The sequence below is a fragment of the Tinamus guttatus genome, unplaced genomic scaffold, assembly GCF_059628265.1.
Source record: "Tinamus guttatus ecotype Peru unplaced genomic scaffold, ASM5962826v1 Tinamus_guttatus_pri_ptg000057l, whole genome shotgun sequence".
NCBI lineage: Eukaryota > Metazoa > Chordata > Aves > Tinamiformes > Tinamidae > Tinamus > Tinamus guttatus.
In genome coordinates, this window is record NW_028288591.1 from 531,637 (window position 1) to 553,055 (window position 21,419).

Sequence of the window (21,419 nt, forward strand, 5' to 3'; positions counted from 1 at the left end):
GGTACCAGCAAGATGCGTTTAAAAGAGAGCCCCAGATTTCTGTGAAAGGGGAGCGAGCAGCTGCCGTTTCCATCTCGCCCCGGCACCTGCATTGCAGTCAGGGCCCCGTCTGCTCCCGCGGGGTCGGCGCGGTAAATCCCGCTGCTCCTTCCCGGCTATTTGAGTGCTGTGCAGAGGAGTGTGGACGGAGTCCCTGCTGTCCAGGGGCGGGCTGCTCGGGAGCGCTTCCAGGGGAGCTGCAGCGCTTGACCTGCCTTTGCCCGGCTTCTCCGCGCAGCTCCGGGCAGCTTTTGGCTGCTCTCCAGCTTCCCTGGCCGTTTTGCAGTCCTCCCTTCCGGAGCCAGGCCAGGAGCGGCCGCGCAGCCGCAGCTCTGCGTAACGAGCTCCGCGTTCGGCACGGCGCCCTCGGGACAGCCCGGGCCCTGCTGCTCTCCTCCGACTCCCCGCGCTGCCGCGGGTGCCTCTCGCTCGCCGCTCCTGCTTCCAGCGGACGCAGCACCCGGAGGCGCCAGCAGGACTCCCTGCGCTGCGAACGCTGGGGCTAGCGGAGCACCGCGGCGCGCAGCGAGCGCCAGGAGGGGAGGCATCGGGCCAGGCCGCTCCGCAGGCGCTCCCGACCGCCAGGAGGGCCCGTCCCGCCCCGGCTCCTTCTCCTCGATGATCTTTTGGCTGGGACACACGCAGCTCTAATTGCAATTTCCATCCTGGTGACTGCGCTCTGCAGGCAAAGTCGGTTCCATCTATATAATGAGTCACTCCTGAATATCAATCTGCCCAGGATAAAGCAGAGACAATAGCTGCTTACATGCACAGTGAGTTAATTATGAGCATCTGCTATTAATCCTGCTATCAGACTGCTAATTGCTCCTTCTCCTCCAGGAAGGAGTGCTGGAGGTGAAGCAGCTCCGCCGCCCTTCCCAAGGCCCAGCCAGGTCCTGCTCGGCGCTGCCCGCGGAGGCTCCGTGCCCAGGGCTTTCCATCGCCTTCCCGGAGACGGTCACGCAAACACGTGTGCTGGCAAACACATTGGCCAGCTCAGAAAAGCAGGACGAGCGATTCCCTGCCTGGCTCTGGCCTGAGGGACCCTCTGTCCCCCACGGCGACGCTGCAGGGTAAGGGGAAGACGGAGCCTCGCCAGGGAGGGCCGCGTTCCGGAGAGGATGTCGAGCCGCGCTCTGGCAGGCGAGGACTTGACATCCGCGTGTAATGAGGAGAGAAAACGCATCGGGAGCAGTTGGGGAGGATGACAGCAGATCACAAACGCCTCCTTCTCCCACGGATTTATTTTGTCAACCAGTCACTCAGGAAAGGGGAGCGGGGAAGAAGCGCTTGTCTCGGAGGAGGCCTGCGGAGGAGACTGGGGAAGCTTCAACAAGTCTCCCCGTAAAGACAAGGGAGAGACCTCATCAGCATGTCAATGAAAAGGGAGATTAGATGGGAGCCCTGAACATTCACCGCCTCATGTCGGAAATGTTTGCTCCCGTGCTCTCAAAGAGGGAGAGGAAAGGCAAAACAAGGCAGTTTCCAGGGGGAAGGGCAATCCCTGCCCTGAGCCGGTGCCCACCACAGCCCAACCCAAGGCCCTTTCCCAGCACCAGAGCTTTTCCACAGGCAGGAGCCTTGAGCACAGTGGATGCTCCTTAGCATGCGCCCACGTTGCTGCTTTCCAGCCAACCGTCCCAAAGTTCCTCGCCTGGAGCTGCCAGGAGCAGCAAGCAGAATACATCTAACCTTTGGAAACGGACAAACTCGTTTGCTTGTTTATCTTCAATTACCTCCCTTTTCCCCCGGCCCAAAAGGGAAGTTTATCTGTGCCCTTGGAGCGCCCGGCGCCCTTTCCCGGCTCCCGCTGCTCCGGCGGCCGCTGCAGCGCGCGCGAGCTCGCAGCCTGGAGCGCGCCGCACGGCGCTGCCATGGCACGAAGGTACTTTAAGAGACTCCTGGAAATCTTCGACATCGATTTCCCCTCCTTGGCAATTAGGCGCCGCGATAAGAATCTCCTGTGCGTTCGCAGGCAGGCGGCTCCGCGCGCTCGCGTCCCTCATCCGCATGCACAGCAAAGAGCCCGGCTGCAGCAGCGGCGCAGCCTCCCCGCAAATCTGCCATCGGGACGCCATATACATAATATATAACAAGCATGTTTATCAGATGATAACACATCGCGGCTGCTGTTAAACGAGCACACCAGCCCTGAACCGCACAGAAACTTCATGTATTATTTAAAGTACTTTCCCAGGAATGCTGTCAAATCAAAGGCAGCCCGCGCGCCCGGGAGGATCGTGCTGGGGCTACCGCGGCAGCGGCTCTCCGGAGCAGGACGGCTGCGGCGCGGGCAGCCCGGCCGTGGAGCGCCGCTCCCCGTGGTGCCGCGAGCCCGGTGACCCTCCTCTCGAGATGAAACTCCCGACTCCAGGAAGTTTTTTCCACCCGCTTCAAAGTGGCTCCAGGGGAGGAAGGATTAGAAGTCCCGGGTGCCTTTAATGCTGTGCTTAAACGAGCCTGCTCTGACCTCCCTGGCCTTTCCGAGGGGACTGCCGAGCCGAAGCTCTGCACTACGAGCACATCAGATGGGTGAGAGGACACGAGGGCAGCTGCAACCCAGCGAGTTTGTACTTTGCCCTTGCAGAGAGTGATTTAATTGCGCTTGTAGCAATTTCATCCCTTCCTTAGGGGCTTAGGGGACCTCTGATGTCTAGAGGGCTGGAAGGAAGGCCAGGCAGAGCTGAAACCCCCCGTCTCCGTGTCTCTACAGCAGTTCTCATGGATGCCCAAGTGCCCAGCAACACCCTGTCCTCGTTCCTCTCCTCCCTCGCATGAGGGGCTAGCACTAAGACCGGGCTCCCCTCCCGCAGGCAGCGCATCCTTGAGCCTTCCTCTTGCAGCCCGGGCCAGAGAAACGAGGATTTAGCAGCAGTTCCCCCGAAAGAGCTGCGGCGGGCACCGCGCGCTATCGATTCATTGTAATGCGAGCAGCCGGTGTAACCTTGTTTGCTCAGAAACGGTATAATTTGGAGATTATGCTTTAATGAACAGATGATGTATGTTTCAATATACAGAACAAGAAAAGTAATGGAAATTTCAGAGAGGTAAATAGAAAGCACACTTCTTGACCCATGTTAACTAATCCCAGCTCCCTGGGCCAAGCCGCAGGCCAATGTGTGACCAAATCCTGGCGCTGGCAGAGCCGGGAGCCCCGCACGGCCGGGCTCATCCTGCTCCCAACGCCTTTCCCGCAGGAGCAGCACAGGGGGAGCCGCTCGTCGGGATGGGAAGGACCCGGAGGCGGCATCCCCGCCTGCTGCTGCAGGAGCCCGTTTGCGACGGGGGACGGCAGAGCCGGCCCGGGAGGCGCTGGGACCCGACGCGCGTGCGGCTCGACCGCGGCACCGCCGGCTTCGTCAGCCGCTTCCCACCCAGCCTTCGCAGGCAGCCTGCGGGAAACAGCCCAGGGACTCTTTCTTTTTGTTGTTTGGGAAGAGAAAAACTGCCATAAATTTATTTACTTAAAGGATTTCTCACCAGAAACAGCCCCTTGAGACTCCCATTTTCCGAGAGTGAATCTCTCACCTAATCACAAAGTGCTGCTATTTACTGTATCTGCTATCAAGGCAGGCAGTCTCTGTCCCGCCTTCCCTAACATCTATTTACCAAATCCATTTGCAAGTCTAAAATTTAATCAGCCAGGTTTCATCTTAGAGGCATTAACATTCAAATGGGTCTCACTCCCGGAGACGGAGCCGGAGCAAGCCGCCGATTCAGGGGGAGTTGGCGCATTAATAGCGGATGTTTGCGAGCAGGGCCGCTCTCTGCCTGCTGATTTAGATATTCATTGCCTTCCCCACAGGTTAAATAGGAAATGAGACGGTGCAGAGGAGGCCGGGGTCGCCAGGGCCTCGGCCCCGTCCCTCGCACTCAGGGGCGTTTAATGCCCTTAATGAACACGACGGCGCCGGGGCCACGTCGGGGCCCGCGTGAGATGGGGCAGCTGCGCAGCAGAAGGGCAGCGGGAAGCTCTTCCCTGGGATGCCCTGGCTCCAGAGGGAGGGATTGCAGCCTCCACCGGGCCTCAGTGCTCCCCTCGAGATGACGGTCATTAAAGCAGCTCTTGGTGCATGTGGGCTTGCTGGAAAACAGCAGTATTTTGCCACGGAAGCTGCCACAGCACCAGGAGCACAAGCTCATTAGGTGGCATGTCCCCTCCCTGCACCTGGCCAGGGGACGGCACCGCTTTAATGAAGTGCCTGTTCCAGCTGATATATCGCGGGTGTCAGGCATCATCTGGGCTTCTTTCATTATCTTCACCTTTCGCTGTCTCCAGCGCTGACAGGTTTAAATTATTTGCACCACCTTCTTGCATATTTCATTAGGTTTGCCTTGGAGCCTCTTAACGGCACCAGCAAAGCTCAGGGCACAGCAGGGCCCGGCCGGGCTCGTGCCCGTTCCTTATGGGAGGCGGGATGCAGGGAAAAGCCCGGAGCGGCGCTGCCGGAGCGGGTACCGGAGCCCGGGGAGCTCGGGAACGCTGAGCGCGGGAACCCGGCGAGCTGGCGCTCCTGCAGCGCGCGCAGCCTCGCGCGCCTCGTTACCACCACGAGCAGGAGCAGACGCCACCACTTTAAATAAACACCCCAGGGACCCGGCGAGCGCGGCGGCCCCGCTGCCAGGTGAGCGCCCGGCACGTCTCTCTCCTCCTGGAAATAACCTTTGCTGTGATTTATTGCAAGTCATATGGAGAAAGAGAGCGAGCCCGAGAGAGAGACGTTATGTGTCTTACTGCGATGGCCACCGATATCTCCAAGTGCCATAAATAAGCAAAGGAAGAAGCATTCCCGCAGGTCGCTCCAACATCTCTAATTGATGTCACCGGGGATCTCCCGTGCACGAGCGGGAATCCAATGCATGGCCCCGTGGGAGCAGCGGGGTGCCTGGCACCGCGCTGGTGACAGGGACACACACACCGAGCGGCAGGGGCGGCAGCAGCACCTCCCCAGAGCAGCCCCGCGCCGCTCGGCCTCTGCAGACCCTCCCTGAGCCGCAGCAGCTGCCACCTCCCACCTTCCCGTTTCATTAACTCCCTCCTGATGCAGGTAATGGAGCTCTGGAGCTCTTAAACAAAGATTTAATCAGCCCGGGCTCGGCACTCGCAGCACCCGGCTCCCTTTGCTAGATTGGTGCGAGACCCGGGCCACGCTTTGCCCACGACAACACGCTCGGTGCCGGTAGCCGGGAGCTCCCCGCGCCTCCCCGGAGAGCCCAGCGCGGCGGCGCCTGCTCTCTGCTCCCGCGCAGCCCCGGGCCGCCCGTTCTCAGCATCACGCAAATGGAGTCAGCGGGGAGCTGGCAACTGCGGCGCGTTATTACAGAGGATGGATAAACTCGCATCCCTACTTCCCGGCGTCTCGCCGGAGCAGGGAGGCTCCCCGAGCTCCCGGGATGTGCTGGGGAGAGCGGGTACCGGGAGCCCCGCAGCCTCCCCGGCAGCTCGGCCTGACCCACGGCATGTCGCGCCTCCTGCAAAGTGGCAAGAGCTTTGCAGAACGCCCCCTTAATAAGAGCATCTCCCAGCCAGGGGTGAGGAGCGGCAGCCGAAGCGCCGGCGCAGATGTCAAGTTACAAATGAGACATCCTACTGCTTCATTTATTAGAGGGAATCAATTCCACTTTTCATATTCACCGGGAGCTCCAGGCAGGAAGGACCCCATCAGCAGCCAGCTCAGCCCCGCGCCTCGTCGCATCGCAGCATCCCTACCAAACACCGCGACTGCTCTGCAAACCCAGCAAGGAGGAGCGCACGGAGGAGACACCGCACACCCCAGGCCAGTCCTCGGCACAGCTCTGGAGCCCAAATCCCCCTCTAAATGCGAGAATGTCTTCCCTCCAGTCAAGGCTCCTGTTTTACACTGCTTGTGCACATGGGCATCGCCAGGACAAGCTACAGCAGAGCCAGTGCTTTGCACTGGGGAGCTTCCACTCTGCCCTTTGCACAAAGTTATCGCGTTGCATGTGTGCGCTTGCGGTTTAATCCTCCAAGAGCTGTAATTGTGACTATACGAAAATATTACAGGGCACTAGAAGCAATTTAATGATAACAAAAAGTTTAAAAAAAGAAAAAACACAGAGACAGAAAATGAAGCGGCTGCCATCCTTGATTTTTGGGCTTCTTTATCACATAAAAACGTCCCGTTCGTTTCCCAACAGACAATTAACATCCCCGGAATTGCCACAGAGGTGCTGCCGCCCCGCGCGGGGACGCAGGGGTCCCACTCCGGACCCGCGCCCGCCGGCTGGGGACGAGCACCGAGGGCACCGCGGGGCTCCCGGGAGCCGCACGTGGCACTGCCCACGCACGCAACGCGGGAATCAGCCCTAAGCAAGGCAAGGGAAGAGGAGCGGAACTCCTCGTCCTCCTGCACCGGCAGAGGACAACCCGGACACCGGGAAGCGCCAGGAGACCTCCTGCCTTTCCCTGCTGCCTGGGCAGAGCTGTCACTCGGAAGCACACATAAAACACAATGCGCAATCACACGCATGTCTGTCTGTTAATTAACAGATAAATCAAGCCCGTCTTGCCAATTAAGAGAATGCAGCGAGTGCTGCACTCGTGGCAGGAAGCCTTTCTCCCCGTTCCAGCAGATTGATGGCATTTGTCACCAGATGCACACACCGGTGCGGGAGCAGAAACCCCCACGGCCAGACGGGAATTTGCAGCCCAAGAGACCCCTGCCCGCAGCGGGAGCCCAGCCGGCCCCAGAGCGCTTGCAGAACCCGGCCCAAACAGCTCATCGCGCTCCGTTGCCGTCACTTTGTGGAACATTTTGCCATGAGACCAGGCATCTCCCCAAGGGAGCAGGATGCTCCAGGCCGGCCATGTCCAGGGTGGGCATCACCGCAGCCGCCTCCGGAGCTCACGGAAAGGTCGCGCTGCTGGAGCGCGCTTCCCATCTCGCGCAAGGCGCTAGCCATTAGGATGCTGTCATATCCTCTCCAAGACACTTGTAATGAGAAAGGGGAAGAGAGGGGAAGGAAAAACACAGAGCTAAATTAATTCTGATGACAAAGATAATAACAAGATCAGGAAATGGTGCAGAATGAATCCATTCTAATCACGGTGTCAGCGCCGGCAGCCCCAGGTCTTCCTGCGGGGCTGCCCGCAGGCAGGCGCGGTGCCGGGCGCGTGGATGGACGGGCCCTGCCGCAGTGCGGACCGGCAGCTCCGCTCGGTGCCGGCGGGACGTCCGATCCCATGGGCACAACGGGGAGCGGGAGCTCCCGGCCACGCGCCGGCTCCCGAGCACCTGCTCCAGGCGCTGGCAGAACCTTCCCAAAAGCAGCAGCGCGCCTCGGCACTTTACAAGCGACTAATTGATAACATTTGGCAATCTTTCAATTCTTTTCAATCCCTTCAAACACTAACTAATTAATCTTCGCAACCAGAGCTTGGCTGACTCTTGAGCGCGAGCGATTTACCCAGTTCACCTGACCCTTTGCTTTGCTCAGCTAGCTGCAATCCAGGGGGTTCCAGCAAACTGCTGTGCTCATCGTCACTGCTTGCTGGACTCGCTTCGCTCTTGCACGCCGTTGGGTGCAAGACGCTGCCGAGGCCGTGCCGCTGGCTCCACCAGCTGAGCAGCTTGCAGCATGGACAGCCAGAAGATGCAGAAATGCAGAGGTGGCTGCAGCAGCCCTGGCATGGGCAGGGACGGGAGGCAGCGCTCACTGCCGAGGAGCAGGAGCGAAGGGAAGCCCGGCGCGCGCGGGAGAGCAGAGCTGCTGCTGCTGTTGGAAGCAAGCGGGGGCTGCTCGTTTCCCTGCTCTGTACAGGGCCCGCTGCCCCACGGAGGCTGGAAAAGCGCGCCCAGGCCGCGGCAGGACCCTCGAAGGGGCCAAGCAGAGCTCCGTGAGCCCCTTCTGCTCCTGCCACTTGTCAGCGGCAGGCAATGGCGACACTGTTATTATACATGGCCTCAAAGCCCGTTCAAGGCACTGGGAGATGAATTATGTTTCATTTATATCAAAGAAGCAATCTCGGAGCCCATTTGTGATCAAATTTGCTGTCAGAGAAACTTTGCTTTATCTCATTACATCTGATATCTCTTGGCTTCTTGTCCTTGAGACTATTAAAGTTTAATGTCAAATCCGAGATGAAATGGAAGCGGCGCCGAGCGAGCGCGCAGGGCCCCGGGCGCGCGCCCTTCCATCCGCCCGCGTTTGACAACTCATTACTAGGGGGCAGCTGGCGAAGGGGACGGCGGGGAGCTGCTCTTCCTGCGCCTCCTGCTCACCGAGGAGCGCATTGCAGCGGCAGCTTTTGGGCTTGGGAGCAGGATGTGCTCCGTGCCAGATCGACTTGGCCTTCCAGGTGGCACCAGCGAGCGCATCGCGGGGGCCCGCATGGAGCCTCCCCAACGCGCTGCGCGGCTCCGGTGCCACGTTAGCATGGAAGCTGCTCGGAATTGGCCAAGCGCACTCCCTGCTGCCCCGGGAAGAGGCTGGCAGGCTCGGCACGGAATTGGGGTGCTCCAGTGGCAGACACCTGCGGAGCAAAACGCCGCAGCACGGGGAGCGTCCGCGGCGCCCGCCGGCCCTGCGCGGCGCATGGACCATGCGGCCGGCAGCGAGCGCTGCCGAGAGCCGCCGCTCCCGCCAAGTCCGTTTCCTAGGAGAAGTCATTATCCGCCACGGGGAGGGAAAAAATAAAAGGGGAAGAAAGCGCGGGGAAACTTTCTGAGCGGCTCGGGAGCACGAGCCCCGTGCAGTCTCAAAGGCCTTTGCAGAAGTGGGCGAGACGCGCCAAGCCGCGGCGGGGTGAGCTCTGCAAACAGCCCGCGGTGCCCAGGTGCCCAACCCCGGCCTCTGCGCCGGGCTCTTCAAAGGCGCGCGGGGCCGCGCAGGCACAGCGCCTGCCTCATTGCTCCGCTCTCAAGGAGTCCGCGCCGCGCAGCTGCACAAAGAGAAGGTGAGGAGGTGACCTCATCAAAGCCTTTAAATACCTGCGCAGAGAACAAAAGAAATGGTAATAGAGGCCTCTGCAGTCCAACAACAAAGGTGGAAAGACTCAGCACTGGAAGCAGACAGATGCAGCCCAGACACGGGCAGGCTTTGCAGGCAGGTCATTAAACAGCACAGGTCCTTAGCAGGATTCCTGTGGCCTGGGAAGGGGCAGCCCTTGCTGGCACTGCTGCAAAGAGCTCCCGGCCTTGGGAGGGGAGCAGGGCAGGAATGAGGGTCCCGCTGCAGCTGCTGCTCCGCGCTGCCCAGAATCCAGCAGGGATCGCATCCCGGGTACAGGCTGCAAGGGATACGTGCGGCCTCCTCCCCTCAAGGCATCGAGCGGCTTTTGCAGCCGCTGCTGAAGCTCTGGCATCAATAGCTGCTGAACACATCATCAGCCACACTTAAAAGAACAAACAGCAGCCTTCATTAGGGCACCCAGGCTGGGGCCAGCGCTTTCATTTCTTGCTTTCCTGTTTTTAATGGGTTAGTTATGGCACTTTCGAAATGAATGAACTCGGAGCCCAAAACCCCCAGTTCAATTGTCAGTTATTGCTGGCAGTTTATCAGCATTAACTGATTAGGCTCAGGATGATGGATTCCCCTGCCCGAGACGGTGCTAAGGAGAGGGAAAGGCTCCTTGCTGCCGCTTCCCTGCCACCAGGCAGTAATTGCTCTCTCTAATTGTCCCCAGCCGCCCCCCAGCCCCGCGCTGCAACCTCCAGCAGCCGCCGCCTCTGTTTGCATCCCCTCGCAATCACGGAGAAGAAATAATAATAAAATAAGATTCAAATGAGAAGGAAGCTCAGCCCCGGCAGAGCGTAATTGATGATCATGACGCTTCGGCATCCGAGCTCCTTTAATTTCATTGTTGCGCGGAGGTGAATTAGGCAATGAGGGCTGCCCAATTACCCGCCTGCCTCTGCTCCTGCCCCGGCTCTCTCGCGGGGCCGGGCGGCTCCGCACAAGGGCTGCGTTACCTGCCCATGGGTTTCCTTACTCGGCTGCCTCTCGCTTTTACTCTTTGTTTTCCAGGGCTGGACGGGAAAACAAAACCTTTTGCAAAATGTCACTCCAAGAAAAATACATGCCGCCACCAGAGCCTCGCAAAATAAATAAATAAAAAGTGATAAATCCTGGCTGTCCTGGGAAGACAGACCAGTATTGCTTATCAACCGCGATGTGACCAGATAGCTGCTTCAGAAAACAGACACCGGTCTCTTTATAATAAATGGAAGCAATAAAGGCAAAGTGCCTCCCCAGCGGGATAATTAAGCAACGCCCCATGGCTGAGCGAGCGGCGCCCGCGGCTCCCGGCGCCAGCCCCGCGCCCGCTGCACCCCGCGGGCTGCCCCGCTCCGTCCCCGCGCCCGAGCGCTCCGCAGGCTCCGGGGGCAGGAGCGCCCGGCGCAGGGTCCGCGCCGCAGCATCCCGCAGCCGTTTCCATGGGGACGCGGCCGCATCGCCGCCGGAGCCGCGCTCGGAGCGCTGCGGAGCCGGCCCGGCCTCCCCTCGCACGGGGCCGCCTCTGCCCGCTCCAACCCGCCACGGCGCCCCACAGCACGCCCGCTGCTCCGCAACTCCTGCCTAACAACGCTTCCCGTTTGCATCCAGACTTTCCTTTACGCTAGGAGACATCCGTTAATCCCCCTGCGCTCCGCCAGGCTTCACAATTTCCCTCGCCTTCCTGTGCCGCTTCACCACCAATCTTGTGGGAAACCATTACCGGGAAGACGCTTTGAAGTACCAACTTTATTAAGATTGATTCCGCCTGCTCCTAGTTTTGACAAGTCCAAAGCAAACACACGGGGCTACAGGGAGATTTGGTAATAATTACCATCTTTAATTACTGCTAAAACATCAATTGCTCCTGTTCAATTAGTATCACAGATTCCGGCATGGCAAATTTTGTAGCACAAAATAAGCTGAAAATTGATTTCTGAACACTTACTGCAGATCCAAAATTGCTAACCTGATAAGGGGGCAGGAGAGGAACAAGCACACCGTCAGCGAGGAATTTTGTGCTGATGTAATTGCTTTGGTGGAAGATTAATAACTTGTATACTTACATCTTGTACATCAAGCAGGAGTTACTCATTAGGGGGAGCGCAAAGAAGGGGAGGGCGTGTTAACAAGGACGGAGGCAATTAGAGGAGGCACCGCGGCAGCAGCGGCCCGTTGACCTGCACGCGGCGGTGCCAGCTCGCCTGCCCGAGGAGCCGAAAGGCCCCGCACGGGGCAATGCGCACGCTGAGCTCGGCCACCCCTTCCAGCAGCGCCCGGAAAAGCAGCAGCCAGGACGCGGCTGCAATTCCCGCACCCGCTGCAGGACGCCCCGCGCGCACGTGCCGGAGCGCGGCCGCCCGCGTGCGCGTTGATCCCGACAGGAGGAGGAGGAGCGGCTAATTGGCGCGGCCGCGGGCATTTGCATAACGAAGCAGAGCGGGGTGTTTAGCTCATGTATTTTTTAGCAGGTTTATCTCTAATTGTATTTGGCTTCGGCAGGGCACGTCACTCAAACTGCGCCGGCCGTTCACCCGTGGCCGCGCAGAGCCGCGTTCCGGCCGCGGCGGCTCTCCTACTGCTCCCATGCACGACGGCAAGCGGAAAATCTCCACCTTTTCATACTCTATGTAGAGTTTTTTTTTTTTTTTTCCCTCCTCCTCCTCCTTTTTAACCCTCTAACACTTTTTACCCTGTAACATTGCGGTTAGCAAAATAACAAGATTAAAGCAGTGACTCACTGTAGACGTCCACGGGCAGGGAGCTCCTGCAGAAGGCTCTTGGGAGGGATTGCTGCTGTGGGCTCCTCATGCAATTTAAGGACAAGGTGCCTATGTTTTCGAGCAAAGAGAACATGAACTAGCTCTATAGCAACATCTCCAAGCCTGTCCTGAGGAGACAGAAGGGAAAAGTGTTGAGGTCACCATCTGCTTAAGCCCAAGGCATTTCCTGCTCATAATAGGGATCACCTGGAGCTGCTCCACAAGTCCCTGCCCTGTCAGGCTTTGCAGAGCCCCGACTCCAGCCTTGCTCAGCACAGGGCACAGCAGCAGATCCGCGGGGCCGGGGGCTTGCGCAGCGCCCAGCAAAGCCCCGCGCCGCCCGGGGAGCAGCCCTGCAGCCCCGCGGGCCGCTTGCCAGCCGTCATTAGCTCCTCTCCCTGTCAAGCCATTACCATAAACTTAAGCTTCCAGATTCTTTCATTTTAAATGAATTTTCATACCGCACTTCCAAAGCAGCTCTGCCTCCAGTCAGCTCCCATTTATCTAATAACGCGATGCAAATATTTTGTTATATTTCAATGAAATACGTCAAAAACTATTACCCGACGCGTTATCTCGGCATCAGCGGGCAGGCCCCGGGCCCTGCCGCTGGCGCGCCGTCCCTCGCCACCAGAGCCAGGGGACCTGCCAGCACCCGCGGCCTTCGGTGTCACCATGGTCCCCGGTCAGCCACAGGGGGTCAGACGCCACGGTGCCAATCGGGTGGCAAGGCCAAAGGTGTCAAGCCAGCCTCGAAGCGTGCGAGGACCTTTGGGAGAAGCAGGGCATCCCTTCCCCTCGCCTCCCTGCTCGGCGTCAGGGGTTCTTTCCAAAAGCACTTTTATGTTTTTAATTAGTATTCTGCAAACTTGGAGCTTTCCCCAAGGAGCCAGGATGTTTGTCTTCAAAAAGCCTTTTCTTGTCTCTTTTTCCCTTTCTTTTTTGAACAGATTTTTAAAGCAGGGATTTTCCCGGCAGGGCCGCGCGGGGTGCCCTGCGCGACCTGCCCGCGGCCTCGGGAGCGGCCGATGCCGTCGCCTTTCCCGGGTGCCGGAGGCCGCGCGCTCCTTCCCGGCGGCAGCGGCTCTGCCTGCCCCGGGGCCGGCTCTCGGGAAGGCTTTAAGCCGCCCGTTAAGTCCCTGATCACTGCGAATTTTGCCTGCAGCTTTCCCCGTGCGTGCGCTGTTTCCATTTTTTCTAAACCCTTAATTCCCGTTCTATCCGCCCGCCGCTGCTTCCCACAGAAAGGCCCACGTGGCTTAGGCGCTATCAAGAAATCAATCGATTATTTTGCTGTATGTTTAAGGAATGAAAGCGGGGCTTTGCAGAAATCCTCTGCGCGAGCAAGGCGGGCCTGCGGCGCGGTGCGGCGCGCGGGCAGCTCTGCTTTCCGTGCCCTTGGCACGTCCCCGTGCGGGCGATGCCGAGCCGGGGACGAGGGCTGCGCGCTTGCATTGCTGGGCACCTCCAGGAGCCTTCCCTTGGCGGCTCCTCTTCCTCGGGAGGAAGAGCATCCCCCGTGCCCAGCCTGCTCCCCGCGCAGCCTTCCCTCCCTGCGAGTGCTAATTTCAGAGGGGAAAAGTTGGCAAGCTCTTTGGAGGTTTTATATGAAAATCGTCGAGGTAGGAAGAAAGAGGATTGGAGCCCATGAATATTCCGGAGGAGGAGATGGATTAGTGTCTGCGACGTATCTGAGGGGATTTGCAAGGGAATTATTTATGGCGGTAACAAGTAAGCACTCATTTAGCTTATATTATACATTATACAAACAAGGCGTCGAGCTCTGGAAGTTAAGGCAGTAATGCCACTCTAAATTAAATTCATCAGTGCCTTAATTAAGATCTATATTTAGTTGTTAATTAAGGGCGGCGGAGGCGGGGGGCGATCCTGCGCGCCGATAAAGGTGCAGCCGGGGAAGCCGCACGCGCCCCGTCCACGGCCGCTCCGGTGTCTGCGCCCTGCGGAGGCGGCTGCGGGTCGCGCCGCGATGCCCGGGGCCCTCCGCTTCCCGGGACGCTCCGGCGCGGATAAAGTTTTAAAGGAGAAAGTTGACTTGGCCACAATTGGGATATCAAAGGCGCGGAGCGCGCCGCTTTCTTCTGCCGCCTCCCTTGGCCCCGATTAATCAGCGGCTGCAGCGCGCGGCTTTGATCCCGGGAATCAAACCCCTCGTCTGATGGGCGACTTGATGTTATGCTAATCCGAGCTGATTGAGCTGAGATAATTACACTTCATCCAGGTTTCCTGGGAGTTTGGAATAAATATTGATGCCCAGCTGTCCCCCCGCTCAGGTACGCGCCCGCGGCTGGCGCCGGTGGCTGCGGGACGGCGCACGCGCTCGCGGAGCGCCCGGCCCAGCGAGGCGGGAGGGCACGGGGACGGCGCGGGGACACCCGTCCGCGACGCCCCGGATCGTGCGGCGGCTCCTGCCGGCACCCGCCGCCACGCGGCACCCGCGGCGGGCGCCGGGAAGCGAGCTAATCACATTAAGCGTTCCTGAGGAGCATTTATAAGCTCCGTGCATGCTTCAATCTTAATTAGGAATCTTCGCGGCTCCTGCCGGCTCCGTAATCAGCGCTGAAGGGCGCCCGGCCCCTCGGCGCTAACCTGGGAGCGGGAGCTGCTCCAGCGCTGCGCACAGGCGCTCCGTGAGCACCGTCGTCCCGCCGTTATGACCGGGCGACGCTCGCCGGCTCTTCATTAGCGCCCAGTATAAACACAGCATCGTTTGCTTACCGCAGATTCCAGCTTGAGCTAAGCAAATTTGGACAGGGATAGTCAAACACGGAGCTTGTTGCCTGCCTAATTGCGAGCGCAGGGTAAAGTTCAGCGGCGGCGCTGGCAGCTCCCGGGCCTGGCTGGCACCGAGCGGATGGACGGACAGGGGGACGGGAGGACGGGCGGCCTCGCTGCGGGGCTCCCTGCAGCTGCTGCCAGCCTTGACGGTTGCCGAATTTTTTTAACTTTCTTTGAAGCTGGCGAGTAAACAAAGAGGCGGTAACAAATGAGAGACGCGGCATCGCCAGCGTTTTTCGTGCAATCTGCAATTATTTAATAACCTCGCGGTGACTTTAAGCGCAGCAGCCAACAAAACTTCCCTCCGAGGGAAAAGCTGCAGGGCGCTGCATCCCGAGTACTGCCATGCATAACTGCTAATAAGCAATAAAGACCCAGTTTTAGCCATAATTAAAGCTACCGGCTGAGGACTCCTCCATTTGCAGCGTTAATGATTGCAGCTATTCTGCACCGTGTGTTAAAAATTAAAGACGTGAGCGGCGTGGGCGTCCGAGCCGCCGCAGGAAGGGGCTCGTGCTCCGGGGCTGCTCGGCCTGTGCGCGGGGAGCAGCGGTGATTTGTGAGCATCTGCGCGTCTGGTCACGAGGAAATAAATAAATAAGAGGGAGAAAAATCCCCGTGAACATGAGTAATGGGCCAGCAATGAGCAACCCGAGATAAAACTGAATAATAACATGTCAAAAACTACACGATGTGGGTTTTTATTCCCCAGCGGAGTTTCCTTCCCGCTAATCCATCACTGTAGACGATGCAAGATTACTGCTTTCAGAAAAAACTCCGGGAGATAAATGTGAGTAAATTAGGGTTTATTATATTATTTAGGATGATATAATTCCAAACATCCCTTTATTAAATTATTTACCGTCCGCGCGGCGGCTCTGCAGGGCAGCGTCCCCGCTGCTGCCGGCGCGGCGGGGACGCGGGGAGCAGGCGGCGCGCGACGCCCGCGGCCGCCGCCACGCGCCGCAGCCCCCGAGGGCTCCCGGCCCCGCTCGCGAGGCGCCAGCCCGGCCGCCCGTGTCCCCGTCCTCGGGAGGCAGCGCGGGGAGGAGCGGCCTCGGCGTCACCCGCGCGTCATCTGCGCGGCTGCCAGCCCCCTCCGGAGCCGCAGCGTTGGCGGTGCATCCCGGCGGGATTCGGCGCCGAAGGGCCCTGTCCCGGAGCTCCCGGCAGCGTCCCGGCCCCGGCGCATCCCGCATCCAAGAGCCCCGGCACAGCGCGCCGCCCGGGACAGCCTCCGCGCTCGTTAGCTCTGCCGAGCGCCGCGGCGGGCGCCTAACTAGAGCGGAGCTGACAGAGGAGCTCGCCCGCTCCCAGGAAGCCGCCGAGATTGTGTTTACTCCAAAACCTGGGCCTATTTAGTTGTCGGTGTGCATCATTAATCTTCTTCTACAATCCCTTCCCCATCTGCTCCCACTTTTTAATGAACTGCCACTTGCCACACTCAATAAAATCAGCGCTTTGCGAGGATCGCGGCGAGAAGGGGAGAGCCAAAAGCAAGGGAGGAACCGACGCTAAGGACGCGCGCTCCGGTTCAGGAGGATGCCGCCTCGTCTGCTTGCGCAAACGAATCCCAACATCCCTCCCCGCGACACTTGGGGCTGCCGTGGCCCCAAGCAACTTGCTAATAATCACATCAGAGCGAGCCCGGCACAAAGCTTACCAAGCAAAATGCCAGCCCAAGTTTGAGCCCCTGCTCCTGTTTCACACAATTATTCTCAGCGCACGAGTACCAGAGGCAGCGCCGAGACTGCAGTCTTCCAGCTTGCTGGCAGCTCTAGGGATGCATCCGATATCAGGCTATTACCTTCCGATTACTTTCCTTGGCAGTCAACCCGTCCAGAGCTGGCAAATAAACAATGGGGAAGAGCGTGATGGGGAGCTTAGCTTTCAAATTACACTTTTCAATCATTTGTCACACCAAAGGTATAATGAGCGCCTCATACCGCTCGCAAGCGTGCAGGGCCGGGCCGAGGGGGTGCTTTATTTAAGCGCAGGAAGGTGAGTGCAAGTTCAGGAGCTCTGCGAGCCCCAGTTGCTGCAGCGCTCGGGGTGCGGGAGCGGGAGCCCGTCCTGGGCACCGTCCCGCTTTGCGGATCTTCCGGGGGGCTCCTGCAGGGAAGGGGCTGTGAATCCGGCGCCCGGTGCCTCGTCCTGTGCAGGGGAGGCTCTGCCGCCCCGCGAGGGCTGGCGCCTCGGAGCGGGCTGCTCCCGAGCCGGGGCAGCCGCAGTGGGGCCACCCCGGGCTGCCTCCGCGGCGCCGCTGCCTTCATGCCATTCCTGAGCAGAGTCTCTGCAGTTAATGTGCATCTAATGTATAAATCCATACGAGCTCCAGAGTCATTCAGTATTAATTAAATGCTGCCATTACAGGGCTTGGATTGCTTGGTTTTTATTACTGCCGGCAATTAGCAGAGGAAGCTTTACGGCTGCGCTTGCCTCTCGCGCCGAGCATCGCGGCGCCGAGGCTGCTTCCCGCGGCTCGGGACACACCGGGGGCTGCCCGGGGCCTGGGCACGCGGGGCCTGGCGGGGCAGGGGGCTCTGCAGGCGCGCGGCCCCTCTGCCCACGCACCGCGTGAGAGAGAAGAAAAGGAACCGCTCCGTAAAGTTCACGGCCCGTCACTCCGCCTTTCAGAAATACAAGCAGAAATGGCAAAGCAGTAGGGGGAAAATCCATTTCTTTTGAGATGAGCTTTCCCTGGAACACGTCCTGTTGCTTTGCGCTCAGGGAAAGGCCAGTGTTTGCCTGCGATAGCAGAAGCAGATCTGTGTGAACCCTCCTTTGCTCCAAACGATCCCCTCTTCGAGAGAGCTAAAGGAAAGGAAGAAAGGGAGCGAGAGCGCTCTCTGTTCAAACACCTGAGGTTTGCAAAGAGGCCTCCTGGGACCAAAGGTTGTGCCCTTCTGCCCGGGAGCCCCGCGCCAGGATGCAAAACGCGCTGGCCGGCGCGGCTCGCGGCACTGGAGATGCAGCCCCGCGGGGCACCTTGACTCACCTGTCACTTGGGCGCGCGCAAGCAGCACAGTTAAAACCAAACAACTGTTATTACAGGTAATAAGCCCTTTCCAGATCATCAGCTCATTGGTGTCTGACGGGCGCGCTTGGAGCCCCGCGCTCCCGGTGCTTCCCGGGAAGAGCCCGGCTTTGGGAAGGGGCAGCGGGACGGGCCCAGGGCGGCCGGGCCTCGGTGCAGCACCGCCAGCTCCCGACCGCCGCGGGCCGTGGCCGGGGGACACGGGGGACACGGGGGACACAGGGGACACGGGGGACACGGGTGGCACCGCTGCCGCGGGGCGCCACGGCGTGGGGTGGCCATGCGGCACTCAACTCCCAAAGCAAATAAACCCTTCGTCCCAAAGAAATGAAGGGTGTGAGCTAGGAACACCTGCTGCGGGTCCCCACCAGCTACTGCCGAGAGAAGCCAGCGAGGTTTCAGGCTTCTCATTGCATCTGGGAATGCCTTTTGGTTTGCATTGGTTTTTTTAAAACCCCAAATCGCTTCTCAGTCTGTATCAACTGAAAGGCCCCATGGAAAGGATGAGAGCATTAAATGTCAATGCCATTATTTGGCGCTAGCATCCGAACATGCTCGGCTATGCAGCAAGTGGGAGCAGGAGGGGCAGCACAAGGCACCCGTGAGCCCCCGCGCTCCGGCCGTGTCCCCTGGACCCGGGTGTCCCAGCAGGCCCCAGGTAGATCTCAGCGGGAGCAGCTCCCGCCGGCACCGCACGTCCCGGGAGCCGCGGGTTGGGACACCCGGGCACAGGGCACCTCGCGTCAGTGACGGGGACATCGGTCTCTGCAAAGCCAAGCGCCAAGAGGTGCGTTCAGAATTGCATCGCCCTCCGAGCAGGCAGGACAGATGGTCTCCAAAGAGGGGATCTATCACGTCAGAAACAAACGCCGCCTGCTCCTTAGCCGGAAAGGCCACGGGAGACCCGCAGGAGGCAGCGCACACGGCGCAAATCCAAATGGAGAAGGCGAGGCGCCCGGGGAAAAGGAGCCAGGAGCTCCGGAAAGGACGAGAAAGTAGTTTGCGTAACCTTGGAGACAGTGCGAACAGGAGCCGGGCGGGAGGAGGCGGAGGAAGGCAGCGGCGGCAGCACCGGCAGCGCGCGGGCCCCACGCCGGGCACCGGGACGGAGCCGGGGCGGCGAGGGCGGCAAAGGGCGCCCCGGCCTCGCAGAGCGGGACGGGAGGGCTGAGCAAGGGGCCCCCAAAATGAAGCCCTGTAAGGGCCCAAGAAGCGGTTCTGCACAGGAGCCATTCAGGCAGGAGAGAGCAGGAGGGTTAGGGAGATGAGATAGCAGGAGAATAAAGAGCCGGAGTCGGAGAATAAAGAGGCAGAAACAGAGAAGAGACTTTGATGCAGGAGAGAAGCAGCGATACCAGATATGAAATACAGGAGAGCCAGGCTAAAGGCTGTAAAGAGGCTGCACTGGCGCTCCGGCTGCCGCGGCACAGCCCCAGCTGTCCGTCTTGTTAAGGACTACATCTATATCGATACATCTGAGCTATGATCACGCTTTATTTTTCCAGAGCAAGCGACCTGTACGATGCCTTCAGGAGCTGGGTGTATTTTTCCCTTTGTCGTTATTATTATTTTTATTTGCAATGCTTTGCGTCCGTCCCGGCCTGCTCGCTTCTTGCTCTTGGCGCTGGCAGCGGCCCCTCCGCGGGCACCGGGTGTCGGTGGCACCGGAGGAGCCTGCGCTCGCGGCCGCCCCGCTCACCTCCCTGCCCGCGCCAGAATCAATGAAAGCCCCTAAAAGCTCATAACTCGGAGGTAATTATAAGAAGCATCAATTACGCAGCCATGTGGGTTTCATGAATTCAATTAATTTGCATAGTGATCGATTCAGGCGGGTCCTCTCCAGGTCCCCGGAGAAAGTTAGGACATTGTTCCGCACGCTATTGATTTTACAATGTAAAACCAAAGCTCGCTCTCCTCTCATTCAGAGCTGCTCATTCAGCCATATTAACTTTCAGATCATTTATTTTTGTATGTCTTTCAACTCTGTTTGTTGCTATCACACAAATGCAGAGTATTACATTGTAGAGAATAATTGAATCAATACAGTCATGGTACTCTGGGTCTCCCAGCCTCGCAGAAACGCGAGCTGGCAAGAGCCCGCGCGGAGGCTGAGAGGGTTTTTTTTAACCTTTCCAGTTATTAAAACGCTCGTCTGGCTACATATTAACTTTCTGCGCCGCGCGTTTGCTATTGTTTCGCCTGCACTGGAGCGGGAGATGCAGGCGCTTGGTGAATACGTGCAGGGGCTCCTCGGCGCATCCCGCATCCTCGCTCATCCCCGGCAGTGCCACAGGCGGCGGACGCCTCCGGGGCTGCCGGGGAGCGGGACACGGGGCGCCCGGAGCAGCATCCCGCACCTCAGCCCGCCCTCCATCGCTCCGAGGCCTCGCGCTGGCCAGGGCTGCCCACAACGGGGCCAGCGGAGAGGGCACAAGGCTTCCAAGGAGGAGCCACCAGCAACAAAGCAGAGCATCCTCGTCTGGATCCGAAAGGCTCTGCAAAGAGGCAGGTTTTCACCCTGCCTCCCCTCCCGTTGGCATGCCAGGCAGCTACATGGCTGCGTGCCTGTTTCCCTCAGATCACCGGCTCCGAGGAGCCCCCTAATTGTCCCGGTGCCGCGCGCGGAGCGGCCGTTTCCAGCCCGGCACCGATCCCGTCTCCGGCAGCCAACGCCGCCGTCCTTGGAGGGCCGCGCGGCCCCGCTCCTTGCGGCTCGGAGGCTCCTTGGGGAGGCCCCGCGGACGCCCCGGGGCGGCGCGGGACGAGCCGGGCTCGGAGCCGCCGCGCGCCGCGCTGGCGTGTGCGCCGCAATATCCTCCAGCAAATCAAGCATCCCCTTCTTGGGATGTTTTCAATCTGTTTTATGTTGATTTTAATTAAAGAATTTGAGACTGAACAAACAGTTCGTAGCAGGTGGCCATACAAGTGTGAAATAAGCAAACTGCTTTATCTGCCACCGACTCCGCCAGTAAATTCCTCCAAATTAATCCCAGCCTTCGCGGGGCTGTTGCTGCCGACTGAAACGCGGAGCAATCTGGGCTCTGCCTTTCGCTAAATATTTGTGTTCGTTTCGGCGGTGGCTGCAGGTGCCCGCGGGCCCGTCCGGCGCTGGAGGCCTCGGACACTCGTCCTCCAGCTCCTCTCACTGCACTCACGTGCGGAGCGTGTTCGGCACCAGATCCACGCCGCTTGCCCTTCCTATCGGCCCAGATCTGGGGAAGGAGAGCGGCGCTCGTGGTCAGCTGCGCTCGCAGGAGCCCGCGCTCGCCTGCGCTAGCCAAGCTACCGAGATAATTACAAGATGTTCCGCTTTCCTGGGATTACAGGCCTTTTTTTCCCCTCTTTCCCTCAATAAATATGGATGCGCAGCTGCTGGTAAAGCAAACAACAAAAATACAACGGGGCCGGCTCCCAAACCTGCGCGCTTCCCTTCAATTACCCAGTCCCCGGGCTGCCTCCATCCTAGCTGCAGACAGGCTGGAACGTGGGGGTGCCTCAGCATATTTTCTTCCCCAAGCACTAGGTCAGGTGGCCGCAAAAACAAAACAGGATTCCGAGTCTATTAGTAACTCGGGCCTTGGCTGCGTAGCAGGTTTGGGTGTAGGATTCCCGTTAGATCCCGTTTCCAAGCGAGGCAGAGGGAGCAGCGATTGCTGCGGGCGGCTCGAGCTTCTCCGGCTCGCCACGAGCGCCGCGCCAGGGTGACTTATGGCGGGGCTGGATGCGCACATATTCCGATAAGGAAGAATAATAACTTGTCAAAGATATGTATGATATGTGTTTTGTTTCCAGACAGAATATATAGTGGGATAATTCATCAACTCGCCTGG

General features: G+C 59.3%; 1 protein-coding gene across 1 annotated transcript in view; it reads left to right on the forward strand.

The window, feature by feature from the left end:
• The first annotated feature begins 9,721 nt into the window (after positions 1-9,721).
• The window catches only part of PAFAH1B2 (platelet activating factor acetylhydrolase 1b catalytic subunit 2), a 58,492-nt gene continuing 46,794 nt past the window's right edge, over positions 9,722-21,419 (forward strand). Inside the window, exon 1 of the mRNA XM_088540246.1 lies at positions 9,722-9,730. The gene's annotated coding sequence lies outside the window, so the exon portion shown is untranslated. The remainder of the gene's footprint in view (positions 9,731-21,419) is intronic.